Below are 6,000 nucleotides of genomic sequence, written 5' to 3' on the forward strand. Positions count from 1 at the left end.
TGCTACAGACAAGGATATAAATGACCTTAAAGTATGACGCATGATAAAATTAAGATACTTCGTACAGTAAAAACGATATTTTTGATAAATTTCCCTATAAATTGTGTGTGTTGGCGAACTTGAGTTGAAATTCAGCTTCTTGGAGCTGATTTATCTATTGGGTTGATCAGGAGAGATCCCATATAGAAAAGGCCAATCCATTGGAGTAACTCCAAATGGTGTTGAGCACTCTTTACAGTAACGGGAAGCCTCACAAATGCATATTATATACACTAACAGTATAAAAACATTTTAAAGTATAAGTGTATACATGTTGTATAAGGTAATCAGTCTTATTTTTCAGGTTACTAATTCTATTTTTTATGAACAGTAACCTATAGATATCTTTGAAGTGATCTGATTCGTTTACGTTTTCAGTTTAGGGTTCCAAAGTTAAACTCATTTCGATATATTACACACCTCTCTAAAGATTGATAAACATAAGTTTATTGTTTAATTTATATTGAATAGCAATGTGATTAAGATTTTGGCATATGAAGCTTGTTTTTTAATTGGTGCAGGAGTTTGAGAAACTGAAGGATTCAGAGTGGACTTTGCTGTCAGCAGGGAGCAAACTAGTGAGTAAGGTCAAAAAGATGTACATCCAATTTTCAAACTAGAAGGTTTTTTATTTCAGTTTTCCATCCGATTTTCGTACTCGCATTGTGACTCCGAATAATTCAGATTCTTGTCGCATAAATTCCATTAAAGGAGGAAGTGCTCCCTATAATAATTTTTCTAATTTTCAAACCTCAAACCCCAAACCTCTTATTAAAGTTATCTATACGATCACAACCCTTAATCAAACTAGAATGGCTCAATCCTTTTTTTCAAGAAAGACAACACCTTTGTTTACGTGTATGGATTCTAGGGAAGTGATGACATTATGACTTCACTTGCTGCACAGATGGTAAAATATGCTGAAACTATGTCGTCACTTTATTTTGTACAGATACATAAAATAAAATAAAATAAAAACCCCATAAATTCCTAATTCATAAGATATGTTGAAACTGTGAGGGCACTTTTTAAATAAATAATTGTATACACACCCTATAAAAGCCTATCCATTCCTTCGTACTCTGCAAATCTCAAGTTGAGGGTTATATTTGGCCTAGATTTTGAAGGTATTAACTTTGGTGGATTACAATTTTTTTTGCTTTCTTTGTGCAAACATGAGCCAAGTTTATGTTGATTTAACTATCTTCATTTGTGTAGATCTGTAACTTTTTTTTTTTTTTTTTTTTTTTTTTTTTTTTTTTTGTGTGTGCGCGCGCGCGCGCATGCATATTTTCATAAATTGTGACTCTATTTTTGGAACTTTTGAGGGGCATGGGTCAATAACATGGAGTAGTTGAATCAACTTTAATCTTAAAGTAGATGGCTTTGGTGCAGTATTAAAGGATAAGGGTCAAATTTGCCCTAGCACTTAACGAAATTGTTCGAATATTTCTTTTTGGATTTGCCTTAAAATATGCAAAATGATTCGGATTTGCCCCTTCAATATTAAGAAGTGGGTCATTGTTTCGGTGCGACAATGTTGTCTTCTTCAATACTTAGAACCACCAACGGCTAGGTGATACATAATGGTCAAATCTGAACTATTTCCCAAATTTCTGGCTAAATTTGAACCATTTTGCATAGTTCAAGGTCAAATTTGACCCCCTATTCCTTGTTAAAAAAGGGTCACGTATTAAATAACTTTTGTGGGTTACTCTAGTGGTAAGCATCCTCCATTTTTAGTCAAGAGGTTGTGAGTTTGAGTCACCCCAAGAGTAAGTTGAGGAGTTCTTGGAGGGAAGGAGCCGAGGGTCTGTCGGAAATAGTCTCTCTACCCTAGGGTAGGGGTAAGGTCTGCGTACACTACCCTCCCCAGACCTCACTAATGGAATTATACTGGGTTGTGGTCTGTGCACACACTACCCTCCTTAGACCCCACTAATAAAATTATACTAGATTGTTGTTGTTGTTGTATTAAATAACTTTTGTCTTTAGTCAATAAGTGCAAATCTAGTCCACTATTGAACCTTTTTCCTATTATGCAGCGTGTTTCAGTTCCAGGTTTACATCAACAAGCTCCTGCTAAACTGTAACATTTACAACTCCATCTTTTTTCGATGCCTTATTTCCATTTTCATTTTTCAACTTTCAGCTTTCTTTTTCTCTTATGTAGCAATTAGAAGTATTGCTCCTTGTTGATTTATTACTCCTATCTTTTCTGATAAAACCCATTTCTTTTGAGTTTACCTTAGATTTACACGTTGATAGGTGTTTACCCGGAAAATCGGATAGAGTTAAATTTATAAGTAGTTCTAAGGATATGTGATATAACTTGACATAAATCGTACAGAGAAATAGAAATGTTTAGATTCTTGACCATAGAAACGGAAGATAAATTACTGAGCAAGAAGAATGAGTATGACAAAGTAAAACAAACTCAAGAGGTTTATCTTTCAACAGGAGAAGTAGTCTTTTGTTGCAATGTGTGAATGTCCCTTATGCTTACAATAATCCCCCATTTATAGTAGAGAGATCCTACTTTATATACAATAAAATATATAGTGGAGAGCCCATGATGAATTGTCTTTTCCCTAATTCTTGATAGGATTTTCTCCCTTAGTGCGGTTGCAATAACCCTTGTCTAGGAGCTCGATACTGACTCGAACTTGATATTGGATCGAGCCATCGGCCTTGACTCGAGCTCGATCCTGACTCGGAGTCTTGATATTCGGGGTGGGTGCCGGTCGGTGTGTGCATCTCCGACAACCTTCGCATTGCCTCGTGGTTCGATTTGGTTATGGGCCCGATAATGATACCGAGATGATCCTTGATCGGTCTTGGAGCTCGAATCATGACACCCGTACTACAGACCTCGACCTAACCTTACGCAGATACCTTTCGGTCGAAGTATTATTATCTCGACCAGTCCATACGACTGAATAATAGGTTTCGACCGTATATAGATAGCCCCCACGTTTCTCAAGAAGGATGTGATGAGACACGACATGATTTCCAACAGTGCGATTAGATATATACTGACGTCAGCATCGAGTCCGACCATGACGCACGTGGTAGCTGTCTCGTCGGTTCAGCTTACCGAGGCATTTAATGTGCGTCAGTCGATGTCGGCTATTATGTGAGATTGAACCACCTCTGTTTAGCCCATAAATAGCCCGTTCCCAAATCAAACTTAGTCTGTTACTCTAATCAAACCCCCAAATTTTCTTACTCTTTCCGCCTCTATTTCGCCGCTTGTAGAGCCACCTTCATCAGCGTTTGACACCATCATCCTTTTATCTTCCTTTGCTTTTCTTTTACTTATACCAATGGCAAAAACCTCAAAAATCGTATCGCAGAAGGAGAAAGCTTCCTCTTCCCCACCATCCGGCGACAAGGCGCCGGCGGAGCCACCTCCCCACGAGTATGTTCCTGGCCCATGTATTCTAAAGATCGATTTTAAGGTTGAAAATCCTTCGTCGGTTCCGGGCCGATGTGAGCATGTGCTCGATAACAGAGGGCCACCTCAAGACCGTGAGGAAAGACTGCAACTGGGGTCCTGAGGTTGTGCTGCAAATTCCCTCTCCCGAAGAGAGCATCATCACTCACGTGGAGGGTTTTTTAAGTATTTATACTTACCCCTTCACTTTGGGTCCCGTCGACCCAATGATCATTGATTTTTGCAAAAGATATCAGGTCACCCTCGACCAAATTCACACTTCTCTATGGCGCATAGTGATCATACTTCGCTTCTTCTCCAGCAAGGTCGGGGGGCTGGATTTTACTCTAAATCACCTCATATGATTGTATAGACCTCAAATCTTTCGAGGACTAATCAAGCTCCACCGCCGGGCAACAAAAGCTTTAATGTCGAGCATCGATGAAGACACGGATCGGGGTTGTATGGGCTGATTTATTCGGGTAAGGACCCGTGACCTTATCCCGGAAGAGAAGATGTCGTTCCCCGAGGAATAAAATTTCAACCGTAAGTGATTTTTTATAAGACTTTGTTTTTCGTATCTTTCTCCGATTCTGTTTGATATCTCCCTCCGATATACAGCTATCCCTTGGATGCCACAAGCGGTACCTGACCTTGAGGGTTGGGTTTGGAAGTTAGCCTCGACTTCCTCTTATGCCGAACGCGCTTGGCATGATTTGGAAAAAGGTAGATGGAAGGCCAAGAATCACGGTAAGGGTCCCTTTTCATATTTTTTGAAACATTTTTTATGCTCCATTTGTTACTGACTTCCTTTCATGCAGGCATGACCAAGGATGCCGTTTTGAGGCCTTCGAGTGGTGAGGAAGGAACCAAGTCCCCGGTTCCGAAACCGGGGAAAGATAAAAAGTGAAAAACTGTCTCTCAGTCAGAGGACCCAAAGCCCAAAACTTGAAGGGTGAGGAAGAAGGTAATCGCTATTGCGACGGACTCGGTCCAACAACTGAGAGATGATGATGAAGAAGAAGAAGATGCTCTAGCACTGGTGGTCCGATCTACGAAAGCCATCGAGGTCGTCAGACCTTCTAAGCCGATGGCGCCTACATCGGTCGGGGCCGGTTCTGATACCCTGAGACTCGATCAGAGCGTCCCGAGAGATCTGCTTTGGACCATGATAGTGGGTCATTTTCCTTCTCTTCCGACCTTTTCTGAGGAGGCATTAAGGGAAGCTCGAGAATTGAAGACCCCCGATATGGGCGGAGGCTCTAGTGTAGGGGATCCTTTTCGAGATTGCTTTACTGGATTCGATGATGCATCCTATATTAGTGATGCTTATATTTTTTTAGAAGAGGCCCAACGTTTCATTTCTCGGGTAATGATTTTACTGCGCTTGGTTTCTTTATTTTTTTCTAAACCTGACTTGCGATTTTTCCCTTTTGTGTAGGCCTTTAGAAAGTTTCTAGCCGATCTCAGCCAGTGTGAGGTTGAGCTTCAAAAGGTCTCAGGGGAGAGATATGCTCTGAAGCTTCTTTGCGGCCAAAAGGACGAGTTATAAAGGACCTCCAAGCCGATTTGGCTAAGGCTCGTAAAGAAGAGGCCGAACTAGATAGACATGTGAGCATCATTCTGTTAGAGTATGGTTTCGACCCAACTGTGGAAGCTAACCCTTCGTTATCTCAACTGCAACAAAAGGTTGAAAAGATCGGGTTGCTTCGGGAATGTGATCGGTAGAAGGAGACTATCGACCGCCTGGCCGTAGAAAAAGAAACTATCTTGGTCAAACTATTATCGGCCGATGTTTAGCTTCAAGGCGTCAAGAAAAAATGTTCGACTCAAGCCAGGAGGATCAAGGATCTTGAAACAGGGCTTGCTGAGGCCAAGGCAGAGGTTGAGTCATCGAAAGTCATGGCGGACAAGTCTATTGCTGTGTATCGGGCCGATGCCGAGGCTGCTCAAATGCAGCTAAGGGAGGCTTTTGACCGAGAGCAATGGGTTACTGACTTGGCAAAGTGCCAATCCCGGAGGGAAACCCTCAAGGAAATCCACACTCGAGGTTTTGAACTTTCCAGGGAGATTACCCGAGCTAAGGCGCTCGAAATTGAAGCCAGACAGCTTGTTTCCTTCGATGACGAAGACAATGATGATGAAGGCAGTCGGGGAGGGTCCGATGAGGAGCCTGAAGGAGAAGCAGTTCCCGAAGGATATATTGACACCGGTCGCAGTTAGGACTTAGTTTCCCTTTTGCAAACTTTTGACCGGTCTCTTTGTACAAACCCCTTTTTGTTAATAATAGAGCTTCTTTTGGATGCCTTCTCAGTTTTATGTTTAAACATGCTTTTGCTTTTGTGAAAATTTTGTTATTGCAACCTAGTTTTTTGGAGGTTCTTTGAGCTCAGTTATCTTGAACTTTGGAGTAATGGAACCCTTTCGGTCCGATTTAAGTGAGAACAAAGCCTCAAACTCTCACTGTGTTAGTCCCTAAGCTTAATAATTGCGTGAGTGATTATTTTGAGGTTGAAGTAATATAG

The 6,000-nt window shown here is 41.1% G+C and overlaps 1 long non-coding RNA gene across 1 annotated transcript; it reads left to right on the forward strand.

The window, feature by feature from the left end:
• The first annotated feature begins 1,261 nt into the window (after nucleotides 1-1,261).
• LOC142168770 (uncharacterized) lies at nucleotides 1,262-5,788 on the forward strand. The gene is made up of 4 exons (XR_012698814.1): nucleotides 1,262-4,021; nucleotides 4,097-4,225; nucleotides 4,297-4,844; nucleotides 4,917-5,788. It is a non-coding gene; the product is annotated as an uncharacterized LOC142168770 (long non-coding RNA).
• The last annotated feature ends 212 nt before the right edge of the window (nucleotides 5,789-6,000 follow it).

The sequence above is a fragment of the Nicotiana tabacum genome, chromosome 14 (genome assembly GCF_000715075.1).
Source record: "Nicotiana tabacum cultivar K326 chromosome 14, ASM71507v2, whole genome shotgun sequence".
Lineage (NCBI taxonomy): Eukaryota > Viridiplantae > Streptophyta > Magnoliopsida > Solanales > Solanaceae > Nicotiana > Nicotiana tabacum.